At 48.5% G+C, this 18,804-nt stretch overlaps 1 long non-coding RNA gene across 3 annotated transcripts in view; it reads left to right on the plus strand.

Moving 5' to 3' along the window:
• LOC123002294 (uncharacterized) overlaps positions 1–18,804 on the plus strand; it is a 60,789-nt gene that overhangs the window by 40,842 nt on the left and 1,143 nt on the right. For 2 of the 3 annotated variants that reach the window (XR_006412055.3, XR_007188355.2), the window contains 2 exons: positions 14,022–14,095; positions 14,659–16,441. This is a non-coding gene — a long non-coding RNA (uncharacterized LOC123002294). Of the gene's footprint in view, positions 1–14,021; positions 14,096–14,658; positions 16,442–18,804 lie in introns of those variants that run through there. The other variant, XR_006412056.3, reaches the window with a different exon arrangement.

Genomic DNA, 18,804 nt, shown 5'->3' on the forward strand with positions numbered 1-18,804 from the left:
CCCCTTGACCCCGTACACTCAGGATTCAGACCCAGGCCCACTCTCCTGACTCCTGCTGGTCCATGCTGGCTAGGTCCAGCTGCTCCTTTGAGGTCAAGTCCCTTTCCTGCCTTGGCAGGCCGAGCACTTCCTCAGCCAGATTATACTGTGACATAATCCTAGCTATTGGGCAGGTGCAGAGGCAGGGGCAGATCCCGAGGGCGCATATGGCACCTTCAGGGGAGAAGCCTTTGCATCATCCATAAGAGAGGGGGGAGCATTTCTAGAAGAGTGGGCTGCTTCTAGCTACAGAGCTTTCCGGCCAATCCTGAGGATTCCAGGTTTCCAGGTGCATCAGCTCAGGTGCCACACGCTGTGATTCGGGGCCCCATTCTTTCCCAATCACGGCTAACAGAAATGGGTTGGGGGTACGAGCTTCTTTGGAGCTCTGCCACCCTGATGACTGATTTCTAGGCCTGGACCTCAGCTTTCTCTGTTCTCTGGATACAAGAGATGAGACCTTCTTTACCTCCTGCAAGGGAAGCCCTCTGTTTTTCACACTTAGCTCTTAATTGCCAATTAATCACTCACAGCCTTTGGTTGTCTTTCTCCAAAAGCATCAATCATGCTCAGCAAAGGCCACCCAGTTCCACTCTCGTGAGTGAATTATCTTGACATCCCAGGTCCCACAGGTACAAGTGTTAACAATTGAATTGTTACCTTGTCCTGGAGATATTCCACTGCCACTTATGTCCAGCGAAAGGTGCCTCAATGCCAGCTGTCTGACAGGTGGATCGGCTCCAGAACGCTGTCCTAGTGTTCACCTCCCCAGATGACTGGCACCAGCTCCGGCAGTTTGCATTACATTGGATTCTGACATGGAAATTAGGGTGTCAGAATATTAGGGAATGTGACCAAGTGTTTTTGTAGAATGGCAGGAAGCAGGCCTGGGCAGAGGGGAACGTTGGCCTGTGACATCTGCTCAAAGCTTTAGTCACTCCATGAGTGCTGAGGCTGGAAAGGCCCTTCACTTTGCAGTGAGGTGGCTGTGTCCTTGAACTTCATGAATGATGAGTCACTGCATGCAGGCTATCCCTGAGGTGTGGTCTTTCCAGCCAAGGTCAAGTGCCGGCACCATTCCTAGCAGCTGGGGAAATAAGTTCTCCTAAAGGAGAGTCTGGATGGCAAATGATGGCATCCATACGGTATGTGTGTGTATATAAAATTAGCTAGAGGAGTCAAGGAAGACCTCTTGGGGGTGATATTATTAGGGCTGAGGCCTGATTAGCAGGAAGAAGCCAGCCCTGCACATCTCATCAGGAAGAGTGTTCCAATTTCAAGGTACCAGGGGCTCTGAGGCAGGAGAAGCTCAGCATGTTTGCAGGAGAGAAAAAAGGCCAGTGGTTGGAACATGCTAAGAGGGGAGGAATGCCCCCAGATGACTATGGAGAGATGAACGGGGGCCAGCCGGGTCATGTAGGGCCTTGTAGGTCACAGGAGAAAGCCTGATTTTGTTCTAAGTGTAATGAAGCCGTTGGAGGGATTTAAGGAGGAGAGGGGTAAATAGTTCTCGGTCTGTTTTAGCAAGATAACTGTAGCTGCAGTGTTGAGAACAGGCCAATGATTCCCAAACTTCACTGAATACTGGAATCACCTGGGGATCATTAAACATGCTAATGCCTGGCCCCCACCTTCCAGGCTTTCTGATTACATTAGTTTGGAGTGTGACACGGTCGTGGAAAGTCTTACAAGCTCCCCAAATGATTCTAATGCATAGCCAAGTTTGGGAAGCAGGAGAATAGATTGAAGGAGACCGAGGGCAGAAGCCGCAAGACTGGCTGAGGAGACCGTCACGGTGATCTAGAAGAGATGGTGCAGCCCTTGACCAAGATGGTAGCATAGTGGTGGCTGCAAGTGGTCGTATCTTGGCTATCTTTCTGACCTCTTCTCCTACCTTCACAACCCCCCCTCACAACCCCCTCACAACCCCCATGCTGCTCTTCTCACTGTTCCTGGTCTCACCAGCTTGTTTTTGCCTCTACCTTTGCACCTGCTTGGTCATCTGACTGGAACACTTTCCCAGACCTTTGCAAGGCTTGCTCCCCTGCCACATTCACCCTTCTGCTCAAAAGTCACCTCTTCAGAGATACTTTTCTTGACCACTCTATCTTCAAACAGCACTTCCGCCCCCAGCCTCACTTACTGTGTCTCTCATAGACCCCTTACCCTGGTTCATTCTGCTTCATAGTGCTTATCAACCCTCGATATCGTATGTTCGTGTGTTTGTTATTTGTCTCTCTTCCTAGACCGCAAGCCCCATGAAGGCAGGGTCTTTGTCCAATTTGTTCACCCCTGTGCCAGGTGGGGGGATGCGTAACTAGCTTCTAGAAAGCTCCGGGCACGTGTCACCCTGCTGCCGGATGTGGTGGGGGACTTACCATCATTACTGCAGTGTTCCTTGTGCATTTACTTGAATGTCCTGTCAACCACAGGGTGAGATTACAAATGAGTGTTCTGTGCCTGGGGTTAATTGATATCCCTGTTCTGCCTCCCTTCATCCTCCCATCCTTCAGCCCAGCACTCAGAGCCCCACTCCTCCTCTGTTTGGCCTTGGGGCCCCACATGTTTATCTAAAGGATGTTGATATAGATCAGAGCTCCTTTAGGAGTCATATCTATAACTAAATGTTGACACCCAACCTGATTAAATTCCACGCCATTGAGCATTTCCAGTCTAGGGTCTCTCCTCCCAGTGCCTGTGTGCTAGGCTTTTTCCCACAAAGGACGGCAGCAGCCCCTAGCTAAGATCTCATTTACGGGATCTAATTTGTAGAATCTGCCCAGCCCAGCTTGAAGAGGGCAGGGTACATTTTACCTCTTGTGACTACAGTGAAACCATATATGATTTTTCATATTTAGGAGATGAGGCAAGTTATACGGCCATTTTTCAATTGCCATTTCATGAGTCAGGGAAACAGTGGCCATTTATTGAGCGTCTTCTCCGTGCCAGGGACTGTGCCAGATGATTTTCCGGATGTTACTCATCTAATTTGCAAAACAAACTGGGAGTTAGATGTCCATTTCACAGGTGAGGAAAATGAGGCGTAGGCTGGTGAAGGAATTTGTTGTAACTTTCCCAGGTAAGAGGGAGAGTCTCATCTTGGCCTAGTATCATTGGGTTCCTAATAAATGGTTTTTTGATGATTGGCTGAGGAGTGGGGCTGGGACGTGAACCTGGGCCCACCCAGTCCCAAATCTCAGGCTCGGTCCAGCTCAACAAATGGCTGGAGAAACACCACAGTCAAGGGCCGTGCATTAAGGAGGCCCGCCAGGCTTTATTTTGCACATCCAAATCAATCCCGATGCCCTCACTTGACAGTCACCATATTTCTTGGCATCAGTTGACTGAGAAATGCGCGGAATAAACTACTTTAGATAAGTTACATTTTAAAATAAAATTATATTTCATTTATTATAATATATAATATAGACATTTTATATAATACAGACATCAGAAAATCGTGACGTGTGTGGAATAATGATCCAATATTTGTATGCTTCATGTATGCTAACTCTTTTGTGAATGTTACTATTTATGCCTATCATATAGGTGAGGAAGCGGACATGGCGAAGTGAGACGCCATCAGAACTGAGATTCGAACCCAGGCAGTCTAGCTCCAAAGTCCCTTCTCTTGACCACTATACCATGGCATTTCTAGGAAGCCTCTGGACCATTTATTTAGTCTGGGGTCGAGGCCTGCTTTCCATGTTAAGCCTTCTGCATTAACGTGGAATCCCCTCAAAGACGTGTGGTTTCGCAGGTTGGGAAACACTGGTCTAGCACCGAGGCCAACAGATCTTTCTCTTGGGCACCTCTGGCCATCTTTCTCTGCCGCTCCTCTGTGCCCAGCACAGTGTCAGGCACACAAATGGTATGCAAATGTGCGCGCGGTGAGTGAGCGAGTGCAGGGGGTGGGACAGAGTCATGAATGACAGATGAATGTCCCCAGTCAAGTACGCTGGTCTGGCTCTGTCTGGGCCTGTCCTCAGCAAACATCAGCGATTCCAGCAGAATTGGCAGCCCGGGAGGCCGACGGCAGATGCCCACAACTCTGGCCCCACACTTTGTCTCCAGTCTTCTCTCTTGCTGGAGCCTCTCCTCCTCCCTCCTTGGGGTCCATGTTGTGCTTGAGCTGCGTCGGAAGGCACAGGTGATTCAGGTGGCCTTTCAAAGTGACACTGGACATCCGATCTTACCTGTGTCATCTGAGAGAAGGAGTGATATGCCCTAACAAAGAATGAAAAATGGGTGAGAGTGGTAGGGTAGTGGGACCTGTGCCTCGAGTGGCTCTGGGTCCCCGACATCCCCTAACTGTTCTGGGCTGGGGGACATCCTCTGGGCCCATCACCAGCCCACGGCGGCCAGCTACCTGCAGCTCCTGGGGATGCCTCTGCAAATAAAGGATTATCTTTTTTTTTTTTTTTTGGATTGTGCTAGAACACGGATAACATGAAAGCTACCCTCTTCACGCATTTGTAAGCGCACAACCCAGTCTTGTTAACTGTAAGCACGATGCTGGCCAGCAGACCTCTAGCGTGCTTTCATCTTGCATGACTGAAACTATCACCTCTGCACGGGACTCCCCAGCTCGTCTCCCCACACCTCCTGGCCACCCCCATTCTAGTCTTTGCTCCTGTGCATTCGACTGTGTTAGACCCCTCCTCGGACTGGGGTCATGCAGTATTTGTCCTCACGAGGCCGGCTTATTTCACTGAGCATCATGGCCTCCAGGTTCATCCATGTTGTCACATGGAGCAGGATTTCCTTCTTTTTTAAGGCTGAATAATATGCCACTGTCTGGCTAGACCATATATATATATATATTTATTGATCCATTCATCAGTTGTTTGTACCTCTTGGCTGTTGTGAATAGTGTAGCAATGAACATGGGAGTGCGGCCAGCTCTTGGAGATCCTGGTTTCAATGCTTTTGAATGTAGACCCAGTAGTGGAACAAATGCTAGTTCCATTTTTAATTTTAGGGGGAACCTCCATCCTGTTCCAATTTCCATTCTCAGCCAACCGTGTACAGGGGTTCCTAGGTCCCCACATCCCTGCCAAAGCTTATTTTCTGGGGTTTTGTGTCTGGTTTCAGTTTTCTTAATAATGACCCTCCTTACAGGTGTGAGCTGGGTTACCTTTTTTGTTCGTTCGATTTCTGCATGTTGCAGGAGTGCAGCAAGATCCTTAAAGTAAGCGACACGAAGCGCCAGCATGGACTCCACACAATTTAAAGGCTTCGCTCGTCTTCGGAAGAGATTCCTGTTGGTTCTTCTGCCTTCTCAGTTTGGAGCATATTTTTTGTAAGAAGAAATGGGTTAACTTCTTCCTGATCAGAATCTGTTGCAATCCAGAGATTCCTACGCTTGTGGGAACCAGTCTCCCCAATGAGAGAGAGCTGGCCTGAGGGCTGGGGACAGCTACTGGCCCAGCCTGCCTCAGAGACTGTTGTCTGATGACTGGTGTTTGGCAGGCTTTTCAATCTCTGGGCCTGCTCCTATTGGCGAGCAGCGCTGACATTAGTGGTTCACAAACCAGGGAACTGACGAGTCCTGCGGTGGAGGCCCTGAAGGGTTACAGCACCCACAGTGAGCTCGTCCATTCTCTCCCCTGGCAGGTCAGCCAGGGCTGCGGGAGCCCAGCATGCAGAGGTCTCCGTGCCTTGTGAAGAAGCCTCTGGAACAGTATGCCATAGACGAGGGCCTAGGAAAGCCGAGTCATCTCGGGCTCCCAGGGGGGCTGGCACAGGTCCAAGTCGAAATGCCCACACAGTGCCCATCCCGCCACTGCCAAGCCCACTGCCGTGATGCTTCACCTCTGAACACTCAGAGGGGACAGAATCCATCTCCCTCCAAACCTCAGAAGTTCCTGCTCAGGCCTTGAAAGGAAATGCTGAAATGTGAGGCGACACCCCTCGAGAGGCAGAACCCTCGTGCTCATCCGCAGCCTTGGCAGAAGCGGAGCAGGGGAGGCAGTGCCGAAAGAAACTCCTCCAGAGTAAATTCCCGGCAGGTGCAAAACGGCCGTGTCTGTAGTCGGGTCACTTTCAGCTTGGAGCGACTGTGAAAGAAATAGGTGGCGTGGCTCATGTTCCACAGGGCCGGTGAGAGCTCCGATGTGCAGCTAGCAAGTTAGAAAGGGGAAGGTACGAAAGGCGCAGCGTGTGGTGCCCCGAATGTACGATCCTCCAGAGCGTGTGGTCATCAGCGTTTGAAATCTGCCTTCTCAGATCTCCGTGGCTGTTGAGATAGACGGAGAGAAAACAGGCAGGTGAGGTTTCATCTGGGGTCCCCCACATCCTCCGCTGCTTTGGGAGTCTGACCAGCGCGTTTTGCTCATCCCCTCCTCGTGTTGGGATTGCCGAGTGCTTCGGGCGGCATTCCACCCCCATGTTGCTGAATCCTTCACAATTATAAAGAGGTCGTGAGGGCCCTTTGATGTCCTCCCAATCCACAAAGCCTCTGCCGACAGCTTTCTTCTGACTCGGAATCAGAGGACACCCCAAGCTCCAGCGGGTCACGGCCTCGTTTCAGAACTTAGAAGTCAAGAGTATTCAAAGATCTCAACTCTGGCAGGCAGCCGTGTTCCTCCTTGCAGGGCTGCCCTGGGTTTCAAGCTGGGGCTTCAACTGCCAGGTGAAAGGATGAGTTTCAGACGCAGGCAGGAGGCGCCAGCAGCCCGGGTCCTGGTTCGGCGGGCCTGCCCCCCGCGGGCACCCCCACCGGCCAGCATGGGGACCCGCTGGGAGGAGTGTCCCGAGAACCACGCGCTTGTAGGCTCAAGTGCGCCCACCTATGTCTTTCCCACGTGAAGTCGGATGAGCGAGTCAGAGAATTGTTTGCGGCCGGGAAGCAGGACAGCCACGGGACTCAAGCCCTCTGACTTCGACGTCTGGCACTCGCCACAGAAATTCTGATTCCAGAGGCCGGAGGGGGTAGGGACAAAACCAGTAACGTACTTTGCAAGGCTGCGTGTAAAATGAAAACGCAGGCCCCTGTTCAAAAGGTATGACAAATTTCAGTGCTCCAACAGCAGACATGGCAGCGGGCAAACTCCCCGTCAGGCCCGCAGGAAGCCGGCTCTGGCTACAACAAGCTTCAGGCCTCTTTGAGGAGATACCGTGTGATCGTGTCTTGTCTACACCGCTCCCTAGGTCGACGGTTGTCCACTTAGGTTTATGGCCCTGAAGGAAAGGCACGGTGGGCTTCTCCGCAGGCCTTATGTTCTTAAGACTAGAAGGTTCAGCCAGCCTGAGGGCTCTCCTGGGCGCACAACCTCTTGGCTTAGTGGGGCTTCTGGGGTTTCTTCTGAAGCACTCGCTTCCCGGTGTCCACCTGTTGCTCACTCACCCGGGACGCATCACACTGTTGAGAATTGTAAAAGACACACAAAAACACACCATAAAATAAATCAAAAGACAACTAACAAACTGGGAAAACATATTGTAACTTAGATCTCTGATTAGGGCTCATATTAAGGCTACTATTCCTTATATTTAAAAGATTGAAAAATCACTGGATGAAGGACCCCAAACCTGATAGAAACATGTGAAAAAATACAGACAATTCACCAGAGGGATATAGAACTGGCCCTTAATCGTATTAAAAGCAGTTTCAGGGGCGTCTAGGTGGCTCAGTCAGTTAAGCGTCTGACTCTTGGTTTTGGCTCAGGTTATGGTCTCAGGGTCCAGAGATCAAGCCCTGTGTGGGGCTCTGTGCTCAGTGGGGAGTCTCCTTGAAGATTCTTTCCCTCTGTCCCTCTCCCCAGTCGTGTGTGTGTGTGTGTGCGCTCTCTCTCTCTCTCTCAAATCAATCTTTTTTATATATAATAATTTTTTATTAAATTATGTTAGTCACCATACAGTACATCCCTAGTTTTTGTTGTAAAGTTCCATGATTCATTACTTGCATATAATCAATCAATCAATCTTTAAAATTAAAAAAAGCTGGGGGCACCTGGGTGGCACAATTGGTTGACCATCCAACTCGGTTTCAGCTTGGGTCACGATCTCATGGTAGTGGGATTGAGCTGTACGTGGGGCTCCGTGATCAGCCCCAAGTCTGCTTGGGATGCTCTCCCACTCCCTCTGCCTCTCCCACTCATACTCTCTCTCTCGAATAAATCAATAAATCCTTTGAAAAAAAGCTATTTCACCTCACTAAAGTAAGAAAAATGTCAAAAAAAAAACTATCCTGAGAAAAGGAAACCAACCCAAAACTGACACAGATTTTAGAATTAGCAGATAGGAACATTAAAACAGTTATTCAAACAGTTTAGTAGAGTCATAGAAGGCATAAAAAAGACCCAAATTACATATCTATATCTATATCTATATCTATATCTATATCTATATCTATATCTATCTATCTATATATATATATATCTCCTAAGATACATATCTTAGGAAGAAAGTGGCCTAAACAGTGTTGGCTTTGTGGCCTCCAAAAATACCATTACTTTAGTCCTTTGGACTAACTTTTAGTAGGCTGAGAAGTGTGGTTTTTGTGAGGGCTGTGAGTTGCTGACACAGTAGGGTGGGTATCACTAACCCCACTGTGAGGTAGGTGACCGGCAGGCAGTGACTTTGTGTGCCTTTTCAGGGATTGGCACTGCTGTCCCACACAGAACACCTCCCCCCAGCTAGGTCCACACCCCTACGCACACAAGGAAATACCATGTTTTTCTGTGGGAGGCTCGTCTTTGGTGTTCAGTCCTGACCCAGTCCTTATCCCCACTTTCTGGCTAACTGGACCTTCTGGTCTAACCCCCAACCCCGACAGACCCTGCTCCCTCCCGCACAAGCCTGCCTCTTCCCTTCCTTCCCCACTCCCCACCATCAGAGAACTCACAGAGACACACAAATTTTCGTTAACAGGTTGGTTTTATTTTAATTTTCACGAATGGTATACCCCATTGGTGTAAAATTCGATGTCTATGCAATCGGTCATTTCTCAGGGGGCAGACCTCAGAGACTTGGCAGGTAGTCCTGAGGTCTCTGGCCTCGCTCTGGAGTTACTGGCTACCCAGGTAGGCACGCGAGGTGGTGGGTTTCTCCGCCCTCTCTCGGTCCCACTCTGGCTCATTGTGATTCAGCACTTCGTTCAGTCTATGGTAGTGGCCGAAGAGTTTTGACCCTCTCGATTTCTTAACTTTCCTTGAAGGGGTGGAAGGTTTTGGAGAAGCTTTTTTTGTCAAGCTCCTTCGAGGGTGACTTGTTACCCTCATGGTTGTTTTGGTCACCTGGAAGGACAACAGAGTGATCACAGAGGGGTACTGGTTTGGGAGAACAGGGTGAGGGATGGATGGGAACAGGGGCTTCAGGAGAATGAGTGCACTCTGCAGAGGGGGTGTGCGCCAGGCAAGGACAGGTGAGGAGTCTTGCGGGGATGACAATGGGGAAGACCTTGAGTGGGATCATCTCACCTTGCCACTCTCTGTGGACCTGGGTGGACAGGATGTCTTCGCGTGTTTTCTCCCCTTGGTGCTTGAGGTCGGTTGCTGCGCAGCTGCCCTAGAAGCCAGCGGAGCTTGTGTTTTCCTAGTCACCTTAGCCATTTCGAAGACTCCCAGCGGTGTACCCCCGAGCGCCTGAGCCCCCTATATATACCCCACCCCAGGGCAATGGCGGGCCACACCCAAAGCTTTGTGTGGTCAACAAGTCACTCCCCCAGCCAATGGCGGCTCTGGGGGGGGCGGGCCAGACATCACAAAGCACCATCTTGAAACCTTCATGGGCAGGAGGGAGTGCAGTGCGGGTGAGGCTGAGATGTTCTGGTGGGAGAAAGGGGCCACTTCTTTATCACCCCCTAAACAGCCTTCCAGACTCACCTGCCACCCCCTCATCTCCACAAGTCAGTTCTACTGGGTCACCTGGCCGGGTCACCTGTCTCCTCCGTGCCTTTTTTCAGAGTCATCCTTTTCAGTGACTCATTCTGTTGTCTCTCACCCACCTTCACCTAGATTTGGTATGTCTAACTGAAAATCCCTGTGAGGTGATGTGGTCACATTTAGCTTTCTGTGGAGATGTGAATCGTCCCACTTCCTGACTACAAATGACTCTTACGCACCAGGAAGCTTTCCCATCCCACCTGCTTTGCCCGGCGTCCACGTAGCTCTGCTCCATTTTCCATTTTCCAGTCTGAAAGCACTGCCTTCCGGCCGCCAGGCTTCGGCAAATAGAACTGCCCCACCGAGCATCCCAGTCTTGTTTCAAATCTGGGGTTCAGGCTCGTCTCATTAGGTATAGTTCCCGACTTGGGTGTTAACCCTGTAGGGGATGAGGCAGGTATCCACGTGCCAGCGGTGCAGGGTGACAGCACGCAGCGAAGTTCAACCTAGGACTGGTGAATGCTCCGGGGGGAGGGGGCGGTCTTAGCTTAACCACAGGTGCGTGAGCCTCACGTGCACGGGTCTTCTCAACATGTGTCCTCACAAACCACTCTTCTCGTCTGATTTTACTGTTAGCGCTGTTGGCACCCCATCTCCTTTGGAGCTTCTTATCATAGCTGAGACATGGGTTGAGGTCATTTGTATGAAGGAGCCCAAGAAGCTTCCAACCTCTTGGAGGGGAAAACATGTCATCAAGTCCTGTCCATATAGTTCCTTATGTTGAAGGTCTCCCATTCAGGTTGTTGGCTCTGGAGGAAATGGAAAACAGGCCACGGGCCTCACTGTAAGCCCTGTGTTCCTAATTGACTAGTGGATTCAGCCAGTCTGAGGTGCTGACCCAGACACACAGCCTTTAGGCTTAGCAGGACTTCTGGGGTTTCCTATGAAGCACTCACTTCCCAGTGTCCACAGATTGCTGACTCACCCAGGATGCATCACACTGCTTAAAATTAAAAGGCAGAACAAAGCACACCATACAAAAAGTCAAAGGACGATGGGCAAAGGGGGGGGGTGCAACCTAGGTCATTAATATCACTGATACATAAAGCCTCTTCCAACGTTTAAAACAAGGATCCAAAACCTGAGAGAAAAAACGTGAAAAAGATACAAGGAGACAATTTATGAAAAAGATATAACACTGACCTTTTGCCATATTAGCAAGCTATTTAACCTCACTAAAGTAAGAAAAATAAAATTGAAACTCCCTTGAGAAATCAAAACTGCCCTAGAATTGGCACAGATTTGAGAATTAGCAGACAAGGACATTAAAATAGTTATAATAACTACATTCCATATGTTCAAAAATTAAGCAGACATAGTCACTAAAACCTGGATGCAAACAAGACAGCCTTCAGTCAGTAAATGGATCAAAGAACTGGTCCATCCATACAATGGAATCCTACCCAGTGATAAAAAGGAATGAGATATGAAGGAGACCAGTCTGAAAAGGGGACACACTGTATGATTCCATTTCTGTGACATTCTGAAAAAGACAAAACAGAGACAGAAAACATATCAGCCATTGCCAGAGGTTTGGGGAGGTGGTAGCACTGAATAGGTGACCACGAGGGATTTCTTAGGATGGTGAAACTATCCTATGATACAGTGGTGTGAATACACAACAACATGCATTTGTCAAAACCCACAGAACTTCACAGCACAAAGTATCAATCTTCAAAAGAGTCCATTGGGCAATCATGAACCCCAATGGGCAGACCATGACAAAATAATGTAACTGTATCACAGATGGATGACATCACTTCACTGAACCGGATAGGGTATAAGGGTGTTGGCCTAAGTCACTTTGGAAGTGAGTGACGATGTTAAGTCTAAAGACAAAAAGAACTGTACATGAGTACTGTATTCTAGTTGGTGAAGTTGTTTCCCATTGTCTGGGTTGACAATTTGGAAATCACCATACATGTATGATGGGATCGAACAAAATAACTAAATGGAGGGCAGAGGGTGAGAGGCAGGTTGGTCAGTGTCGGAGTGAGGGACACAGACCATCAAGCAAGGCAGGCTAGAATGAGCCTCGTGGTCCTAGAGTAGAGACAACAGTACGGACTCACGTTGAACTTCATATAGATACAGATGGAGGTACAGATACAGATAGATACAGAAATAATTACAGATATGTGTGCACACATGGGTCAGTAAGCACAGGTGTATTACCTACCTCTATCCACTGAGACAGGCTAGCAGCAATGACATCCCCATAGCAACAAGCATAGCTGGCACCTGGAACTTGGTTTCTAATCCTGTTATCTAAAGAAAGAAACCAAGGCTCCTTAGAGAAATGGAAGGTTCCAGGGCTGGGGAAGGAACTGTGCAGGATCAGCGTGGAGCATCTTGTAGTGCCAGAGAGTGAGGATGTGATCAAAAACACAAAAGGGTGGTGCATCTCAAAGTGACACAGGAGCCACTGAAAGAGCTCCACATGGTCACAGCTAGAACAAACCGAGCAACAAAATAAATAAAGGACTATTAGATTATTTCTCAAGGCATTAAACAGCATTCAAGAGTCAACACTGACATAAATAAATGATAAAATCAATACTTAAGTGAAGGAGAACAAACAGATCTCCTGTACAAGGAAGACCAAGTAATTTATGTAGATACTACCCCCTCGAGGAGGCAGAGCATAACTCCCCACCCCTTAAGTGTGGGCTGTGTTTAGTGGTTTCCTTCCGAAGAAGACAATATGAAGAGGGAAAGGAGTAACTCTGTGGTGTAGAAACCTGACAAATACTACCTCGGCCAGGTGATCAAGGTTAAAGTCAACAGTGATGAGTCATGCTGATAGCATGCTCCCTTGATATGATGAAATGGGGAGGACACTTTGCCCCTGTGACTGGTTTTCCTCCCCAGAAGCCAGAGCCCCACTCTAATCATGAGAGAAATATCAGACAAATCCCAGCTGAGTGTCATTTGACAAAATACGTGACCCGTACTCCATGAAACTGTCAATGTCATCAAAAACAAGGAAAGCCTGAGAAAACTGTCACAGTTAAGAGAAAGCTAAGGAGACATGACATCTAATTCTAAGCCTGGATAGGATCCTAGAACAGAAAAGAGACATTAGGTAAAAACCTAGAAAATCTGAATAAAGTATGGGCTTTAATAATAATGTATAATAATGTATCAACATTGGTTCATTAGTTGTAACAAATGTCTCATGCCCATATCAGACGTTAACAATAGGGAGGACTGATGGAGTACACAAGAACTCTTTGTACTACCTAACAATTTTTCTCTAAATGTGAAACTATTCTAAATGTAAACATTCGTTAAAAACACAAAAAAATAAGCTATTATAGCTGTGTTTCCTATGTTCAAAAGTAGCTAGGGCACCTATAATCCTCACCTCCATTTTAGAGGTAAGACAAGAGAGGCTTCGGGAGGTAGACCAGGTAGCCCAACATTATAGAGGCTCGTACATGAGGAACTAGGACTTTGAACCACATCTCCCTGATTCTCCTGTCTTGGTCTGAATGGAAGGAAGCCAGGCAGTAGAGAAATGCCACTGTATTGTAAGCCATGTTTTGCTTGCATGTTTGGCTTATGAAATTGATGGTTCTACTTCTGGTTGATTTTTTCTTTCTGGATTTCATATTCTGGAAAATCTCTGATGGAACACTCGAAGAGACTGCACTAAATAAAAGAGAGCTTTTTCGCACAGGGTGAAACTTGTATTCTTCACCATCTGCCTGGAGGAGGAGAACTGAATGGTGATGTGGGCACGGCTACAAATGGAGATCTTTTCCAGGCTGGCCCAGCATCAAGAGATAGGACCCAGAGGTTACCCTCCGAGACCCAACTGGACCACTCTCCATCCAGAAAACACCTCTGGTTCCAAAATTTTCTTCTCACATCTTACCACTCAGTGTCATCTTTCCAAAAAGAAAGGGAGTTCATGGCCCTCAAATCTCTCTTTACTCCAAGGACTGAATGGTTTCACTTATCCCACATCTGTAATTCCCTCTCCCAGAGGAGAGGAAGGAATAGGAAAGGCAGCTTGACCTCTGTCAGAATTGTTTGCCATCATGTGTCTTAGAGAGTTCTTATATCCTCACCCCCTCTTCTCCCCTCCAGGCCCTCAGCTGTGTGGCTTGAGATGGGATGGAAGGAGAAGAGGTGGAGAAAGGTGCAAGCAGAGATTGGTCAAGGTGAGTGACTCTAACGTCACCGCTGTTGGTTTTCTCCTTCCCTTAGGAGGTAGCAGAGGCCTTGGTACAACATTCCCTACTATCATCAGCACTCATATTTCCTCATTTCTGGGTGAGCAACCTGAGGTTCAGAAAGGTGAAATGACTTGCCCAAGGTCACACAACGAAGAAGAGGGACCGAATTCAGAGTGGGCTTAGAAGATACTCTAGCAGATGGGCAGAGGGCAGAAAGTTGAGGTAAAGTCCATGCCCTTTGGTCTCAATTTCCTCAGTGAAGTAGGGACACAGGAGGGAATAGGTGGTGTGCCGAGGTTTGGGCGAGCGGGAGAGCCAGCTTGCTGGGTGCCGGACAGACACCCAGGAGTGTCCTCGTCAGCATCTTCCATAGCTCAGGGGTGTGAGCGCCTGAGGCAGAGCAAGCGGTGCAGGAGCAGACACTCCCGGGCCCAGTCACCTCTTCTCATCCGTTCAGAGGGAACGGGGTGGGGATGGGGAAGGAAATAATTTAAACCAGTTGTTTGACAAAGCCACCAGTCAATTATCTGATATTTTTCACTTTTCAGGTGATTTTATTGGCACTTGTGTAGACAGCCTGAGGCCGGGTTTCCGGGCCTGTAATCATACAGGCCACGAAGTCAGTGCTTTCCTTAATTACCCAGGAAATGAAGGAGAAGGAGATTATTTATTTTTTCAGCCTGAATTATACAGTCTGAGCTGCCCAAATTCACAAGACGTTACCAGTCCTCCGGAGTTGGCAGCCCGGGTTGTCTACGTGAGTGGCCGTGCCCTTGTCAGCTCCCACGCTGAACCTACTGCGAATTAAGGCCTCCTCCCTCCCCCACTAGCCAGTTTGTGTGGTGAAATATTTTATCACTTAAAGACCTTTTCGGGGGGCAAATACATACCTTCCGGGTGCTGAAAAAGGCAATTGATCTCCTGCTCGACGTCAGACACCTACACTTGTTTGGACTGCCACAGAATCGTGATTCAGTGAGAGCCTCATAATCGGGCTTGGAAGGTGGTTATGGCCCCTCAGCTGAGTTTGCTCCCCTCACTCTGCACAATTATGGTGCGATTTAGTAGGCATTTAAATGGAAAAGGGTATTTATCAAGTGAGGGCAAAAACATGCTATGTGCTAATTTGGCAAAAGAAAATGTGGTTTTTATGTTAAATGTACACAATCGTTTTATATATCTGTTAACAACAGACAACTTTCAAAGTACAATTTTATGAAAGTTGAAAATGTCCATCCGTGCAGAAACAATTTCTAATCTTAAGAAGGAGAGGGAGGAGCTATTAAGAGGCCACGTTGTGTCATGGACCACAAACACTGAGGGGGACTAAGTGTGCCGGCCCACCCATCAGAGCTGACTAGATAAGCTTCTCACCTTGCTTCTAGGCCTTGGCCAATGAGCAACTCAATGACCACCATGATGGCCAAGAGGCAAGAAGCTCTTCCTTGAGTTTCTTGGATAGAGTAAGCCCTGTTGTTCTTTTAAGATCCATTGGAAGCGAGGAGGTTCTCCTGGCATCACCACCACAAGAAAAACAATGAAGGGGCGCCTGGGTGGCACAGCGGTTGGGCGTCTGCCTTCGGCTCAGGGCGTGATCCTGGTGTTACGGGATCGAGCCCCACATCGGGCTCTTCCGCTATGAGCCTGCTTCTTCCTCTCCCACTCCCCCTGCTTGTGTTCCCTCTCTCGCTGGCTGTCTCTACCTCTGTCGAATAAATAAATAAAATCTTTAAAAAAAAAAAACAATGAAAACGATGGCGCTCTCTGGAAAGCAGAATACTGGCCCCCAAAGATATCTATGTCCTAAATCCAGAACCTGTGGATATGTTACCTTTTATGGCTAAAGGGACATGAGTTGTTAGAATCTGAGAAACTTTCCTAACTGTAGTCAGAAGAAGATGTCATGATGGAAGAAGGGTCAGAGAGATGTGACATTGTTGACTTTGGAGATGGAGGAATGGACCATACATCAAGGAATGCAGATAGTTTCTAGAAGCCAGAAAGGACAAAGAAACTAATTCTCCCCTGGAGCCTCTGGAAAGGAACTCAGCTCAGCTAACACCTTGATCTTTAGCCCTGTGAGACCCAAGTCTGACTTTTGACCTCCAGAACTATGAGATGATAAATTTGTAGGAGACCCTGGGTGGCTCAGTCGGTGAAGCGTCTGCCTTCAGCTCAGGTCATGATCTCACCAGCATCCTGGGATCGAGTCCTGCATCGGGCTTCCTGCTCAGCGGGGTGTCTGCTTCTCCCTCCCCCTGCTCTTGTTCTCTCACTTGCTCTCTCGCTCTCTCTCTTCCTCTCTCCCTCTCCCCCCTCTCCCTTTCCCTCTCGAATAAATAAACAAATATCTAAAAAACTTAATGTGTGTTGTTTGAAGCCACTAAATTGTTGGAATTTGTTATAACAGCAATACAAACCGGACTCAGACACTGATCGTCAGAGTGTGCTCAGAAAGGTTATTCTGTCTGTTCGAGGAACACCAGAGCATTGTCTGTGCTGCTCTAACCAGCAGAAATAAGTTCTAGAATTACGAAAGTGGGGTTCCGTCTAGCAACTGGGATTTTGCAGTTGGGATCATGCGTAAGGAGTGCTGTGAATAAACAGGCCACCTCCAGTTCGCTGCTTTGGCATTGGACCGTTAGAACCAGCACAACTTTCCGAGCTTCCCTGGTCCCTTGCCCGTGCAGTTTCTGAGGCCGATCCACGAACAAGAAAGGAAAACTGAGAGAGAGCAGGAGAGGGAGAGGAAGCAGAAATGAGAGTGTGCTGCCAAATGTTTTTGGCTACATTCAGGATATTTGAGCTCGAAACCCCTTTTAAACATAAATTTTAGAGTTTTAATGGCTTAATCTTAAGGAATAGTCCTATACATCATTTATTCCCTCAGAATGTCTTCTAATGCCTTCGTTTCAAATTGTTGCCCAAAGCAGTTGATGTATATACATGTGTACACACACACACATACACACACACACGCCTCCATGCCCAATTGGGTAAAAGGGATCTTTAGCTTCATTCTAGAGTGGGGGCTTAACGGACTCTGTCATTTTCTCCAATTTTGTCCCAATGAGGTTTGCTTTTTTAAAAATCACATTAGAAACTCTTTCGTAAGATGTTTGAATGTGTAGTTGGACGATTCATTCTCTATTCAGAGAGCCAGCCTAATCGAATATGTAACAAGAAGCTAAAAGCTAATCAATAATGGAACCCAGATCTGCCTATGGAAGTCCCCGCGTGCGAGAGAGAGCCCTCCGAGGGCACTTGCAACTTTCTATTTATTCTATGACGATTCAACTCCATGTGTAATTCTTTGTATTGTCACTTCCAATTATTTTTGGAACAAAAACACCAGGGAAATGAGTTACTCCTTTCAAAAAGCACATTCATATTTGATAAATAGCTTACAGGTTAGAGGGAAGATGTTTACTGAAACCGGGATTGAAAGCTCTTTCCCGGGGATCGGACTGAAGCGCCATATGAGGGACGCCAAATCCGCATTGCCCAGAACACCCGAAGCTAATAGCGCAGGGCTGGGCCCAGCTCCCCGCCAAGGCACTTCCCTGGGCAAAGAGCACGAGCACGGGCCTTTCAGTGCGGTTCGGATCAGGTGCAAGACTCTAAGAGGCCTGCGTCTGTCTCCTAACTTCACCTTCAGTAGCTCAAGGGATGGCGTGGGCAGGGGCCAGTTCCACCTTGAAAGTCCAGAGCCAACTCCCAGCCTCACCGTCCTGGTAGAAATGACGTGGCCGCCCCAGGCGTGGCGCCCCTCTGTTCCCGAGTCCTTGATTCTCTCCTTCCCATTCCACGGCCCAGCAGAGGTTTGGGAACCCAACAGAAGTAGATCTCTGCCTCCTGAGCTCTGGGTCCTACGAAGTAGAAGTGAAAAGTCTCTTCTTACCTCACTGCTTTTCTTTGGCTTACTGAGCGGTTTGATGGGCTTAGTCAGTTCAGGCTGCTGTCACCAATGCCACCGACTGGGTGCCTTATAAACAGCAGAGACGTATTTCTCATGGTTCTGGAGGCTGGAAGTCCAACATCAGGGTGCCAGCCTGGTCGTGTTCTGCTGAGAGGCTACTTCCGAGCTTCGGACGCTGGACTTTCTGTTGTATCCGCACAGGGGGGACGGGGAGGGGGATCTCCGCGGAGCCCCTTTTGTAAGAAGGCTACTCCCATTTGTGATGGCTCCGTCCACATGACCAAAGCACCTCCCAGACGCCCCATCTCCTAAAGCCTTCGCCCTGGGAGTTAGCATTTCACCAGAAGAATTTAGGGGGGGACACAGACGTGCAGACCGTAGCAAGGGTCATTTAACCTAAATCTTTGCTGAAAAAAATTCACAGGCTTCCTTCGTTCATTCCTTCATTCACCCACCCCACACATACTATCTCAGTGCTAGATTGTCTTCTGTGATGTCCGCCGGCTGCCAGGTTCAGCTCTGGTCCACAACTCATTTCAAACGGAATGCTTCTTCTGCGTCTTCGTCTGTACCCCAGCCCAGCTGTCCTCGGTTCACAAGCAGAAGGCACGCTGTGTGGACCGGGAAGATGACTTCCTTGGTGGTGCTGGGTCTCTAGGAGGAGCTCAGCAGCCGGACGCCCCGACCTGCTTGAGCACCAACTTTGTAGGGTTGTTTGTGAGCACTAAGCAAGTACAGGTAAAGTGCTTTGAAGCGTGCCTGGCAAGTGCTAAAT

This window comes from Ursus arctos, chromosome X, assembly GCF_023065955.2.
Source record: "Ursus arctos isolate Adak ecotype North America chromosome X, UrsArc2.0, whole genome shotgun sequence".
In the NCBI taxonomy this organism is placed as follows: Eukaryota; Metazoa; Chordata; class Mammalia; order Carnivora; family Ursidae; genus Ursus; species Ursus arctos.